The following is a 14,806-nucleotide window of genomic DNA, read 5'->3' on the forward strand; positions in this document are numbered from 1 at the left end:
GTCTTTAGACTGAAACAGGATCCGCACTATTCACCTGTCCCACAAAGGCGCACTTCTCATGTCTGGCGCTAGTCCAACAAACCCAGGACTGACAGAGGCCCTGCACTTGCCACCCCAGAAAAATATCTCATCTCCAAAGAAGGATTCTTCCACTAACGGTTGAAAAGGGCTCCCGTTCTTGAAACAGTGGTGAAAGGATGGTGAAATAATACTGAAAACAATCCTATCTTCCAAGGCTCCTGTGCCAGCTATGTGAAATAGCAAGTTACCTGGGCCTCAGCAGAGGTTTCTCTGCAAAAAGCATCATAGGCTTCAGGATGCAGAGACCGACCTCATGACTATTTCTGTGCCAAACGCCATGGAAATGCAAATAATTACCAACACACTGGTCATTTCAAAGTGTCAGGATGAAATCTGAAGCACGATCCACACTTTTCCCATCTCACGCAAATATGCACTTTCCAACTCTGGAGGTAAACAAATCAAAGGCAGGGCTGACAGAAGCCCCGCACTTACACCCCACCCAGAAATCTCAACTACCAGGCAGGATTCTTATGCTAATGCGAGAACCCTGCTCGGGTTCTGAAAATAATGCTGAAAACACAACAGAATAATACTTAAAAGAACACTTTCTTGGTAGTCTCTAGGACCAACTATTGGAAATGCCAAGATTACTGGGCCTCAGCCTGTTTCGTCTGTGAAGACTCTGGTATGCTTAAGGAGGCAGAGACCAACCTTATGACAATTACGGTGAAAAGTGCTTCGGAAAAATACCAAATAGTTCTCCACTTAGCGGTTCTTTCAAAAGTTGGGCCACACACCTCTTGGAAACATCGAGTTACTTTGGCCTAGCCTTCGATTGGTCTGGTGAAGCAATCGCCATTCCTAGCTGATGAATCAAATGATTCTGAAAGGAACGGTGAAAAGTGCGGATCCTGTTTCAGTCTTTAGACTGAAACAGGATCCGCACTATTCACCTGTCCCACAAAGGCGCACTTCTCATGTCTGGCGCTAGTCCAACAAACCCAGGACTGACAGAGGCCCTGCACTTGCCACCCCAGAAAAATATCTCATCTCCAAAGAAGGATTCTTCCACTAACGGTTGAAAAGGGCTCCCGTTCTTGAAACAGTGGTGAAAGGATGGTGAAATAATACTGAAAACAATCCTATCTTCCAAGGCTCCTGTGCCAGCTATGGGAAATAGCAAGTTACCTGGGCCTCAGCAGAGGTTTCTCTGCAAAAAGCATCATAGGCTTCAGGATGCAGAGACCGACCTCATGACTATTTCTGTGCCAAACGCCATGGAAATGCAAATAATTACCAACACACTGGTCATTTCAAAGTCTCAGGATGAAATCTGAAGCACGATCCACACTTTTCCCATCTCACGCAAATATGCACTTTCCAACTCTGGAGGTAAACAAATCAAAGGCAGGGCTGACAGAAGCCCCGCACTTACACCCCACCCAGAAATCTCAACTACCAGGCAGGATTCTTATGCTAATGCCAGAACCCTGCTCGGGTACTGAAAATAATGCTGAAACCACAAAGGAATAATGCTTATAAGAACACTTTCTTGGTAGTCTCTAGGACCAACTATTGGAAATGCCAAGATTACTGGGCCTCAGCCTGTTTCGTCTGTGAAGACTCTGGTATGCTTAAGGATGCAGAGACCAACCTTATGACAATTACGGTGAAAAGTGCTTCGGAAAAATACCAAATAGTTCTCCACTTAGCGGTTCTTTCAAAAGTTGGGCCACACACCTCTTGGAAACATCGAGTTACTTTGGCCTAGCCTTCGATTGGTCTGGTGAAGCAATCGCCATTCCTAGCTGATGAATCAAATGATTCTGAAAGGAACGGTGAAAAGTGCGGATCCTGTTTCAGTCTTTAGACTGAAACAGGATCCGCACTATTCACCTGTCCCACAAAGGCGCACTTCTCATGTCTGGCGCTAGTCCAACAAACCCAGGACTGACAGAGGCCCTGCACTTGCCACCCCAGAAAAATATCTCATCTCCAAAGAAGGATTCTTCCACTAACGGTTGAAAAGGGCTCCCGTTCTTGAAACAGTGGTGAAAGGATGGTGAAATAATACTGAAAACAATCCTATCTTCCAAGGCTCCTGTGCCAGCTATGGGAAATAGCAAGTTACCTGGGCCTCAGCAGAGGTTTCTCTGCAAAAAGCATCATAGGCTTCAGGATGCAGAGACCGACCTCATGACTATTTCTGTGCCAAACGCCATGGAAATGCAAATAATTACCAACACACTGGTCATTTCAAAGTGTCAGGATGAAATCTGAAGCACGATCCACACTTTTCCCATCTCACGCAAATATGCACTTTCCAACTCTGGAGGTAAACAAATCAAAGGCAGGGCTGACAGAAGCCCCGCACTTACACCCCACCCAGAAATCTCAACTACCAGGCAGGATTCTTATGCTAATGCGAGAACCCTGCTCAGGTTCTGAAAATAATGCTGAAACCACAACAGAATAATACTTAAAAGAACACTTTCTTGGTAGTCTCTAGGACCAACTATTGGAAATGCCAAGATTACTGGGCCTCAGCCTGTTTCGTCTGTGAAGACTCTGGTATGCTTAAGGATGCAGAGACCAACCTTATGACAATTACGGTGAAAAGTGCTTCGGAAAAATACCAAATAGTTCTCCACTTAGCGGTTCTTTCAAAAGTTGGGCCACACACCTCTTGGAAACATCGAGTTACTTTGGCCTAGCCTTCGATTGGTCTGGTGAAGCAATCGCCATTCCTAGCTGATGAATCAAATGATTCTGAAAGGAACGGTGAAAAGTGCGGATCCTGTTTCAGTCTTTAGACTGAAACAGGATCCGCACTATTCACCTGTCCCACAAAGGCGAACTTCTCATGTCTGGCGCTAGTCCAACAAACCCAGGATTGACAGAGGCCCTGCACTTGCCACCCCAGAAAAATATCTCATCTCCAAAGAAGGATTCTTCCACTAACGGTTGAAAAGGGCTCCCGTTCTTGAAACAGTGGTGAAAGGATGGTGAAATAATGCTGAAAACAATCCTATCTTCCAAGGCTCCTGTGCCAGCTATGGGAAATAGCAAGTTACCTGGGCCTCAGCAGAGGTTTCTCTGCAAAAAGCATCATAGGCTTCAGGATGCAGAGACCGACCTCATGACTATGACGGTGCCAAACGCCATGGAAATGGCAAATAATTACCAACACACTGGTCATTTCAAAGTGTCAGGATGAAATCTGAAGCACGATCCACACTTTTCCCATCTCTCGCAAATATGCACTTTCCAACTCTGGAGGTAAACAAATCAAAGGCAGGGCTGACAGAAGCCCCGCACTTACACCCCACCCAGAAATCTCAACTACCAGGTAGGATTCTTATGCTAATGCCAGAACCCTGCTCGGGTACTGAAAATAATGCTGAAACCACAAAGGAATAATGCTTATAAGAACACTTTCTTGGTAGTCTCTAGGACCAACTATTGGAAATGCCAAGATTACTGGGCCTCAGCCTGTTTCGTCTGTGAAGACTCTGGTATGCTTAAGGATGCAGAGACCAACCTTATGACAATTACGGTGAAAAGTGCTTCGGAAAAATACCAAATAGTTCTCCACTTAGCGGTTCTTTCAAAAGTTGGGCCACACACCTCTTGGAAACATCGAGTTACTTTGGCCTAGCCTTCGATTGGTCTGGTGAAGCAATCGCTATTCCTAGCTGATGAATCAAATGATTCTGAAAGGAACGGTGAAAAGTGCGGATCCTGTTTCAGTCTTTAGACTGAAACAGGATCCACACTATTCACCTGTCCCACAAAGGCGCACTTCTCATGTCTGGCGCTAGTCCAACAAACCCAGGACTGACAGAGGCCCTGCACTTGCCACCCCAGAAAAATATCTCATCTCCAAAGAAGGATTCTTCCACTAACGGTTGAAAAGGGCTCCCGTTCTTGAAACAGTGGTGAAAGGATGGTGAAATAATACTGAAAACAATCCTATCTTCCAAGGCTCCTGTGCCAGCTATGGGAAATAGCAAGTTACCTGGGCCTCAGCAGAGGTTTCTCTGCAAAAAGCATCATAGGCTTCAGGATGCAGAGACTGACCTCATGACTATTTCTGTGCCAAACGCCATGGATATGCAAATAATTACCAACACACTGGTCATTTCAAAGTGTCAGGATGAAATCTGAAGCACGATCCACACTTTTCCCATCTCACGCAAATATGCACTTTCCAACTCTGGAGGTAAACAAATCAAAGGCAGGGCTGACAGAAGCCCCGCACTTACACCCCACCCAGAAATCTCAACTACCAGGCAGGATTCTTATGCTAATGCCAGAACCCTGCTCGGGTTCTGAAAATAATGCTGAAACCACAACAGAATAATACTTAAAAGAACACTTTCTTGGTAGTCTCTAGGACCAACTATTGGAAATGCCAAGATTACTGGGCCTCAGCCTGTTTCGTCTGTGAAGACTCTGCTATGCTTAAGGAGGCAGAGACCAACCTTCTGACAATTACGGTGAAAAGTGCTTCGGAAAAATACCAAATAGTTCTCCACTTAGCGGTTCTTTCAAAAGTTGGGCCACACACCTCTTGGAAACATCGAGTTACTTTGGCCTAGCCTTCGATTGGTCTGGTGAAGCAATCGCCATTCCTAGCTGATGAATCAAATGATTCTGAAAGGAACGGTGAAAAGTGCGGATCCTGTTTCAGTCTTTAGACTGAAACAGGATCCGCACTATTCACCTGTCCCACAAAGGGGCACTTCTCATGTCTGGCGCTAGTCCAACAAACCCAGGACTGACAGAGGCCCTGTACTTGCCACCCCAGAAAAATATCTCATCTCCAAAGAAGGATTCTTCCACTAACGGTTGAAAAGGGCTCCCGTTCTTGAAACAGTGGTGAAAGGATGGTGAAATAATGCTGAAAACAATCCTATCTTCCAAGGCTCCTGTGCCAGCTATGGGAAATAGCAAGTTACCTGGGCCTCAGCAGAGGTTTCTCTGCAAAAACCATCATAGGCTTCAGGATGCAGAGACCGACCTCATGACTATTACGGTGCCAAACGCCATGGAAATGGCAAATAATTACCAACACACTGGTCATTTCAAAGTGTCAGGATGAAATCTGAAGCACGATCCACACTTTTCCCATCTCACGCAAATATGCACTTTCCAACTCTGGAGGTAAACAAATCAAAGGCAGGGCTGACAGAAGCCCCGCACTTACACCCCACCCAGAAATCTCAACTACCAGGCAGGATTCTTATGCTAATGCCAGAACCCTGCTCGGGTACTGAAAATAATGCTGAAACCACAAAGGAATAATGCTTATAAGAACACTTTCTTGGTAGTCTCTAGGACCAACTATTGGAAATGCCAAGATTACTGGGCCTCAGCCTGTTTCGTCTGTGAAGACTCTGGTATGCTTAAGGATGCAGAGACCAACCTTATGACAATTACGGTGAAAAGTGCTTCGGAAAAATACCAAATAGTTCTCCACTTAGCGGTTCTTTCAAAAGTTGGGCCACACACCTCTTGGAAACATCGAGTTACTTTGGCCTAGCCTTCGATTGGTCTGGTGAAGCAATCGCCATTCCTAGCTGATGAATCAAATGATTCTGAAAGGAACGGTGAAAAGTGCGGATCCTGTTTCAGTCTTTAGACTGAAACAGGATCCGCACTATTCACCTGTCCCACAAAGGCGCACTTCTCATGTCTGGCGCTAGTCCAACAAACCCAGGACTGACAGAGGCCCTGCACTTGCCACCCCAGAAAAATATCTCATCTCCAAAGAAGGATTCTTCCACTAACGGTTGAAAAGGGCTCCCGTTCTTGAAACAGTGGTGAAAGGATGGTGAAATAATACTGAAAACAATCCTATCTTCCAAGGCTCCTGTGCCAGCTATGGGAAATAGCAAGTTACCTGGGCCTCAGCAGAGGTTTCTCTGCAAAAAGCATCATAGGCTTCAGGATGCAGAGAACGACCTCATGACTATTTCTGTGCCAAACGCCATGGAAATGCAAATAATTACCAACACACTGGTCATTTCAAAGTGTCAGGATGAAATCTGAAGCACGATCCACACTTTTCCCATCTCACGCAAATATGCACTTTCCAACTCTGGAGGTAAACAAATGAAAGGCAGGGCTGACAGAAGCCCCGCACTTACACCCCACCCAGAAATCTCAACTACCAGGCAGGATTCTTATGCTAATGCCAGAACCCTGCTGGGGTACTGAAAATAATGCTGAAACCACAAAGGAATAATGCTTATAAGAACACTTTCTTGGTAGTCTCTAGGACCAACTATTGGAAATGCCAAGATTACTGGGCCTCAGCCTGTTTCGTCTGTGAAGACTCTGGTATGCTTAAGGATGCAGAGACCAACCTTATGACAATTACGGTGAAAAGTGCTTCGGAAAAATACCAAATAGTTCTCCACTTAGCGGTTCTTTCAAAAGTTGGGCCACACACCTCTTGGAAATATCGAGTTACTTTGGCCTAGCCTTCGATTGGTCTGGTGAAGCAATCGCCATTCCTAGCTGATGAATCAAATGATTCTGAAAGGAACGGTGAAAAGTGCGGATCCTGTTTCAGTCTTTAGACTGAAACAGGATCCGCACTATTCACCTGTCCCACAAAGGGGCACTTCTCATGTCTGGCGCTAGTCCAACAAACCCAGGACTGACAGAGGCCCTGCACTTGCCACCCCAGAAAAATATCTCATCTCCAAAGAAGGATTCTTCCACTAACGGTTGACAAGGGCTCCCGTTCTTGAAACAGTGGTGAAAGGATGGTGAAATAATGCTGAAAACAATCCTATCTTCCAAGGCTCCTGTGCCAGCTATGGGAAATAGCAAGTTACCTGGGCCTCAGCAGAGGTTTCTCTGCAAAAACCATCATAGGCTTCAGGATGCAGAGACCGACCTCATGACTATTTCTGTGCCAAACGCCATGGAAATGCAAATAATTACCAACACACTGGTCATTTCAAAGTGTCAGGATGAAATCTGAAGCACGATCCACACTTTTCCCATCTCACGCAAATATGCACTTTCCAACTCTGGAGGTAAACAAATCAAAGGCAGGGCTGACAGAAGCCCCGCACTTACACCCCACCCAGAAATCTCAACTACCAGGCAGGATTCTTATGCTAATGCCAGAACCCTGCTCGGGTTCTGAAAATAATGCTGAAACCACAACAGATAATACTTAAAAGAACACTTTCTTGGTAGTCTCTAGGACCAACTATTGGAAATGCCAAGATTACTGGGCCTCAGCCTGTTTCGTCTGTGAAGACTCTGGTATGCTTAAGGATGCAGAGACCAACCTTATGACAATTACGGTGAAAAGTGCTTCGGAAAAATACCAAATAGTTCTCCACTTAGCGGTTCTTTCAAAAGTTGGGCCACACACCTCTTGGAAACATCGAGTTACTTTGGCCTAGCCTTCGATTGGTCTGGTGAAGCAATCGCCATTCCTAGCTGATGAATCAAATGATTCTGAAAGGAACGGTGAAAAGTGCGGATCCTGTTTCAGTCTTTAGACTGAAACAGGATCCGCACTATTCACCTGTCCCACAAAGGCGCACTTCTCATGTCTGGCGCTAGTCCAACAAACCCAGGACTGACAGAGGCCCTGCACTTGCCACCCCAGAAAAATATCTCATCTCCAAAGAAGGATTCTTCCACTAACGGTTGAAAAGGGCTCCCGTTCTTGAAACAGTGGCGAAAGGATGGTGAAATAATGCTGAAAACAATCCTATCTTCCAAGGCTCCTGTGCCAGCTATGGGAAATAGCAAGTTACCTGGGCCTCAGCAGAGGTTTCTCTGCAAAAACCATCATAGGCTTCAGGATGCAGAGACCGACCTCATGACTATTACGGTGCCAAACGCCATGGAAATGGCAAATAATTACCAACACACTGGTCATTTCAAAGTGTCAGGATGAAATCTGAAGCACGATCCACACTTTTCCCATCTCACGCAAATATGCACTTTCCAACTCTGGAGGTAAACAAATCAAAGGCAGGGCTGACAGAAGCCCCGCACTTACACCCCACCCAGAAATCTCAACTACCAGGCAGGATTCTTATGCTAATGCCAGAACCCTGCTCGGGTACTGAAAATAATGCTGAAACCACAAAGGAATAATGCTTATAAGAACACTTTCTTGGTAGTCTCTAGGACCAACTATTGGAAATGCCAAGATTACTGGGCCTCAGCCTGTTTCGTCTGTGAAGACTCTGGTATGCTTAAGGATGCAGAGACCAACCTTATGACAATTACGGTGAAAAGTGCTTCGGAAAAATACCAAATAGTTCTCCACTTAGCGGTTCTTTCAAAAGTTGGGCCACACACCTCTTGGAAACATCGAGTTACTTTGGCCTAGCCTTCGATTGGTCTGGTGAAGCAATCGCCATTCCTAGCTGATGAATCAAATGATTCTGAAAGGAACGGTGAAAAGTGCGGATCCTGTTTCAGTCTTTAGACTGAAACAGGATCCGCACTATTCACCTGTCCCACAAAGGCGCACTTCTCATGTCTGGCGCTAGTCCAACAAACCCAGGACTGACAGAGGCCCTGCACTTGCCACCCCAGAAAAATATCTCATCTCCAAAGAAGGATTCTTCCACTAACGGTTGAAAAGGGCTCCCGTTCTTGAAACAGTGGTGAAAGGATGGTGAAATAATACTGAAAACAATCCTATCTTCCAAGGCTCCTGTGCCAGCTATGGGAAATAGCAAGTTACCTGGGCCTCAGCAGAGGTTTCTCTGCAAAAAGCATCATAGGCTTCAGGATGCAGAGAACGACCTCATGACTATTTCTGTGCCAAACGCCATGGAAATGCAAATAATTACCAACACACTGGTCATTTCAAAGTCTCAGGATGAAATCTGAAGCACGATCCACACTTTTCCCATCTCACGCAAATATGCACTTTCCAACTCTGGAGGTAAACAAATGAAAGGCAGGGCTGACAGAAGCCCGGCACTTACACCCCACCCAGAAATCTCAACTACCAGGCAGGATTCTTATGCTAATGCCAGAACCCTGCTGGGGTACTGAAAATAATGCTGAAACCACAAAGGAATAATGCTTATAAGAACACTTTCTTGGTAGTCTCTAGGACCAACTATTGGAAATGCCAAGATTACTGGGCCTCAGCCTGTTTCGTCTGTGAAGACTCTGGTATGCTTAAGGATGCAGAGACCAACCTTATGACAATTACGGTGAAAAGTGCTTCGGAAAAATACCAAATAGTTCTCCACTTAGCGGTTCTTTCAAAAGTTGGGCCACACACCTCTTGGAAACATCGAGTTACTTTGGCCTAGCCTTCGATTGGTCTGGTGAAGCAATCGCCATTCCTAGCTGATGAATCAAATGATTCTGAAAGGAACGGTGAAAAGTGCGGATCCTGTTTCAGTCTTTAGACTGAAACAGGATCCGCACTATTCACCTGTCCCACAAAGGCGCACTTCTCATGTCTGGCACTAGTCCAACAAACCCAGGACTGACAGAGGCCCTGCACTTGCCACCCCAGAAAAATATCTCATCTCCAAAGAAGGATTCTTCCACTAACGGTTGAAAAGGGCTCCCGTTCTTGAAACAGTGGTGAAAGGATGGTGAAATAATGCTGAAAACAATCCTATCTTCCAAGGCTCCTGTGCCAGCTATGGGAAATAGCAAGTTACCTGGGCCTCAGCAGAGGTTTCTCTGCAAAAACCATCATAGGCTTCAGGATGCAGAGACCGACCTCATGACTATTACGGTGCCAAACGCCATGGAAATGGCAAATAATTACCAACACACTGGTCATTTCAAAGTGTCAGGATGAAATCTGAAGCACGATCCACACTTTTCCCATCTCACGCAAATATGCACTTTCCAACTCTGGAGGTAAACAAATCAAAGGCAGGGCTGACAGAAGCCCCGCACTTACACCCCACCCAGAAATCTCAACTATGAGGCAGGATTCTTATGCTAATGCCAGAACCCTGCTGGGGTACTGAAAATAATGCTGAAACCACAAAGGAATAATGCTTATAAGAACACTTTCTTGGTAGTCTCTAGGACCAACTATTGGAAATGCCAAGATTACTGGGCCTCAGCCTGTTTCGTCTGTGAAGACTCTGGTATGCTTAAGGATGCAGAGACCAACCTTATGACAATTACGGTGAAAAGTGCTTCGGAAAAATACCAAATAGTTCTCCACTTAGCGGTTCTTTCAAAAGTTGGGCCACACACCTCTTGGAAACATCGAGTTACTTTGGCCTAGCCTTCGATTGGTCTGGTGAAGCAATCGCCATTCCTAGCTGATGAATCAAATGATTCTGAAAGGAACGGTGAAAAGTGCGGATCCTGTTTCAGTCTTTAGACTGAAACAGGATCCGCACTATTCACCTGTCCCACAAAGGCGCACTTCTCATGTCTGGCGCTAGTCCAACAAACCCAGGACTGACAGAGGCCCTGCACTTGCCACCCCAGAAAAATATCTCATCTCCAAAGAAGGATTCTTCCACTAACGGTTGAAAAGGGCTCCCGTTCTTGAAACAGTGGCGAAAGGATGGTGAAATAATGCTGAAAACAATCCTATCTTCCAAGGCTCCTGTGCCAGCTATGGGAAATAGCAAGTTACCTGGGCCTCAGCAGAGGTTTCTCTGCAAAAAGCATCATAGGCTTCAGGATGCAGAGACCGACCTCATGACTATTTCTGTGCCAAACGCCATGGAAATGCAAATAATTACCAACACACTGGTCATTTCAAAGTGTCAGGATGAAATCTGAAGCACGATCCACACTTTTCCCATCTCACGCAAATATGCACTTTCCAACTCTGGAGGTAAACAAATCAAAGGCAGGGCTGACAGAAGCCCCGCACTTACACCCCACCCAGAAATCTCAACTACCAGGCAGGATTCTTATGCTAATGCCAGAACCCTGCTCGGGTTCTGAAAATAATGCTGAAACCACAACAGATAATACTTAAAAGAACACTTTCTTGGTAGTCTCTAGGACCAACTATTGGAAATGCCAAGATTACTGGGCCTCAGCCTGTTTCGTCTGTGAAGACTCTGGTATGCTTAAGGATGCAGAGACCAACCTTATGACAATTACGGAGAAAATGCTTCGGAAAAATACCAAATAGTTCTCCACTTAGCGGTTCTTTCAAAAGTTGGGCCACACACCTCTTGGAAACATCGAGTTACTTTGGCCTAGCCTTCGATTGGTCTGGTGAAGCAATCGCCATTCCTAGCTGATGAATCAAATGATTCTGAAAGGAACGGTGAAAAGTGCGGATCCTGTTTCAGTCTTTAGACTGAAACAGGATCCGCACTATTCACCTGTCCCACAAAGGCGCACTTCTCATGTCTGGCGCTAGTCCAACAAACCCAGGACTGACAGAGGCCCTGCACTTGCCACCCCAGAAAAATATCTCATCTCCAAAGAAGGATTCTTCCACTAACGGTTGAAAAGGGCTCCCGTTCTTGAAACAGTGGTGAAAGGATGGTGAAATAATACTGAAAACAATCCTATCTTCCAAGGCTCCTGTGCCAGCTATGGGAAATAGCAAGTTACCTGGGCCTCAGCAGAGGTTTCTCTGCAATAAGCATCATAGGCTTCAGGATGCAGAGAACGACCTCATGACTATTTCTGTGCCAAACGCCATGGAAATGCAAATAATTACCAACACACTGGTCATTTCAAAGTCTCAGGATGAAATCTGAAGCACGATCCACACTTTTCCCATCTCACGCAAATATGCACTTTCCAACTCTGGAGGTAAACAAATCAAAGGCAGGGCTGACAGAAGCCCCGCACTTACACCCCACCCAGAAATCTCAACTACCAGGCAGGATTCTTATGCTAATGCGAGAACCCTGCTCAGGTTCTGAAAATAATGCTGAAACCACAACAGAATAATACTTAAAAGAACACTTTCTTGGTAGTCTCTAGGACCAAGTATTGGAAATGCCAAGATTACTGGGCCTCAGCCTGTTTCGTCTGTGAAGACTCTGGTATGCTTAAGGATGCAGAGACCAACCTTATGACAATTACGGTGAAAAGTGCTTCGGAAAAATACCAAATAGTTCTCCACTTAGCGGTTCTTTCAAAAGTTGGGCCACACACCTCTTGGAAACATCGAGTTACTTTGGCCTAGCCTTCGATTGGTCTGGTGAAGCAATCGCCATTTCTAGCTGATGAATCAAATGATTCTGAAAGGAACGGTGAAAAGTGCGGATCCTGTTTCAGTCTTTAGACTGAAACAGGATCCGCACTATTCACCTGTCCCACAAAGGGGAACTTCTCATGTCTGGCGCTAGTCCAACAAACCCAGGACTGACAGAGGCCCTGCACTTGCCACCCCAGAAAAATATCTCATCTCCAAAGAAGAATTCTTCCACTAACGGTTGAAAAGGGCTCCCGTTCTTGAAACAGTGGCGAAAGGATGGTGAAATAATGCTGAAAACAATCCTATCTTCCAAGGCTCCTGTGCCAGCTATGGGAAATAGCAAGTTACCTGGGCCTCAGCAGAGGTTTCTCTGCAAAAACCATCATAGGCTTCAGGATGCAGAGACCGACCTCATGACTATTACGGTGCCAAACGCCATGGAAATGGCAAATAATTACCAACACACTGGTCATTTCAAAGTGTCAGGATGAAATCTGAAGCACGATCCACACTTTTCCCATCTCACGCAAATATGCACTTTCCAACTCTGGAGGTAAACAAATCAAAGGCAGGGCTGACAGAAGCCCCGCACTTACACCCCACCCAGAAATCTCAACTACCAGGCAGGATTCTTATGCTAATGCCAGAACCCTGCTCGGGTACTGAAAATAATGCTGAAACCACAAAGGAATAATGCTTATAAGAACACTTTCTTGGTAGTCTCTAGGACCAACTATTGGAAATGCCAAGATTACTGGGCCTCAGCCTGTTTCGTCTGTGAAGACTCTGGTATGCTTAAGGATGCAGAGACCAACCTTATGACAATTACGGTGAAAAGTGCTTCGGAAAAATACCAAATAGTTCTCCACTTAGCGGTTCTTTCAAAAGTTGGGCCACACACCTCTTGGAAACATCGAGTTACTTTGGCCTAGCCTTCGATTGGTCTGGTGAAGCAATCGCCATTCCTAGCTGATGAATCAAATGATTCTGAAAGGAACGGTGAAAAGTGCGGATCCTGTTTCAGTCTTTAGACTGAAACAGGATCCGCACTATTCACCTGTCCCACAAAGGCGCACTTCTCATGTCTGGCGCTAGTCCAACAAACCCAGGACTGACAGAGGCCCTGCACTTGCCACCCCAGAAAAATATCTCATCTCCAAAGAAGGATTCTTCCACTAACGGTTGAAAAGGGCTCCCGTTCTTGAAACAGTGGTGAAAGGATGGTGAAATAATACTGAAAACAATCCTATCTTCCAAGGCTCCTGTGCCAGCTATGGGAAATAGCAAGTTACCTGGGCCTCAGCAGAGGTTTCTCTGCAAAAAGCATCATAGGCTTCAGGATGCAGAGACCGACCTCATGACTATTTCTGTGCCAAACGCCATGGAAATGCAAATAATTACCAATACACTGGTCATTTCAAAGTGTCAGGATGAAATCTGAAGCACGATCCACACTTTTCCCATCTCACGCAAATATGCACTTTCCAACTCTGGAGGTAAACAAATCAAAGGCAGGGCTGACAGAAGCCCCGCACTTACACCCCACCCAGAAATCTCAACTACCAGGCAGGATTCTTATGCTAATGCCAGAACCCTGCTGGGGTACTGAAAATAATGCTGAAACCACAAAGGAATAATGCTTATAAGAACACTTTCTTGGTAGTCTCTAGGACCAACTATTGGAAATGCCAAGATTACTGGGCCTCAGCCTGTTTCGTCTGTGAAGACTCTGGTATGCTTAAGGATGCAGAGACCAACCTTATGACAATTACGGTGAAAAGTGCTTCGGAAAAATACCAAATAGTTCTCCACTTAGCGGTTCTTTCAAAAGTTGGGCCACACACCTCTTCGAAATATCGAGTTACTTTGGCCTAGCCTTCGATTGGTCTGGTGAAGCAATCGCCATTCCTAGCTGATGAATCAAATGATTCTGAAAGGAACGGTGAAAAGTGCGGATCCTGTTTCAGTCTTTAGACTGAAACAGGATCCGCACTATTCACCTGTCCCACAAAGGCGCACTTCTCATGTCTGGCGCTAGTCCAACAAACCCAGGACTGACAGAGGCCCTGCACTTGCCACCCCAGAAAAATATCTCATCTCCAAAGAAGGATTCTTCCACTAACGGTTGAAAAGGGCTCCCGTTTTTGAAACAGTGGTGAAAGGATGGTGAAATAATACTGAAAACAATCCTATCTTCCAAGGCTTCTGTGCCAGCTATGGGAAATAGCAAGTTACCTGGGCCTCAGCAGAGGTTTCTCTGCAAAAAGCATCATAGGCTTCAGGATGCAGAGACCGACCTCATGACTATTTCTGTGCCAAACGCCATGGAAATGCAAATAATTACCAACACACTGGTCATTTCAAAGTGTCAGGATGAAATCTGAAGCACGATCCACACTTTTCCCATCTCACGCAAATATGCACTTTCCAACTCTGGAGGTAAACAAATCAAAGGCAGGGCTGACAGAAGCCCTGCACTTACACCCCACCCAGAAATCTCAACTACCAGGCAGGATTCTTATGCTAATGCGAGAACCCTGCTCGGGTTCTGAAAATAATGCTGAAACCACAACAGAATAATACTTAAAAGAACACTTTCTTGGTAGTCTCTAGGACCAACTATTG

Source organism: Lemur catta, chromosome 6 (genome assembly GCF_020740605.2).
Source record: "Lemur catta isolate mLemCat1 chromosome 6, mLemCat1.pri, whole genome shotgun sequence".
NCBI classification, from domain to species: domain Eukaryota; kingdom Metazoa; phylum Chordata; class Mammalia; order Primates; family Lemuridae; genus Lemur; species Lemur catta.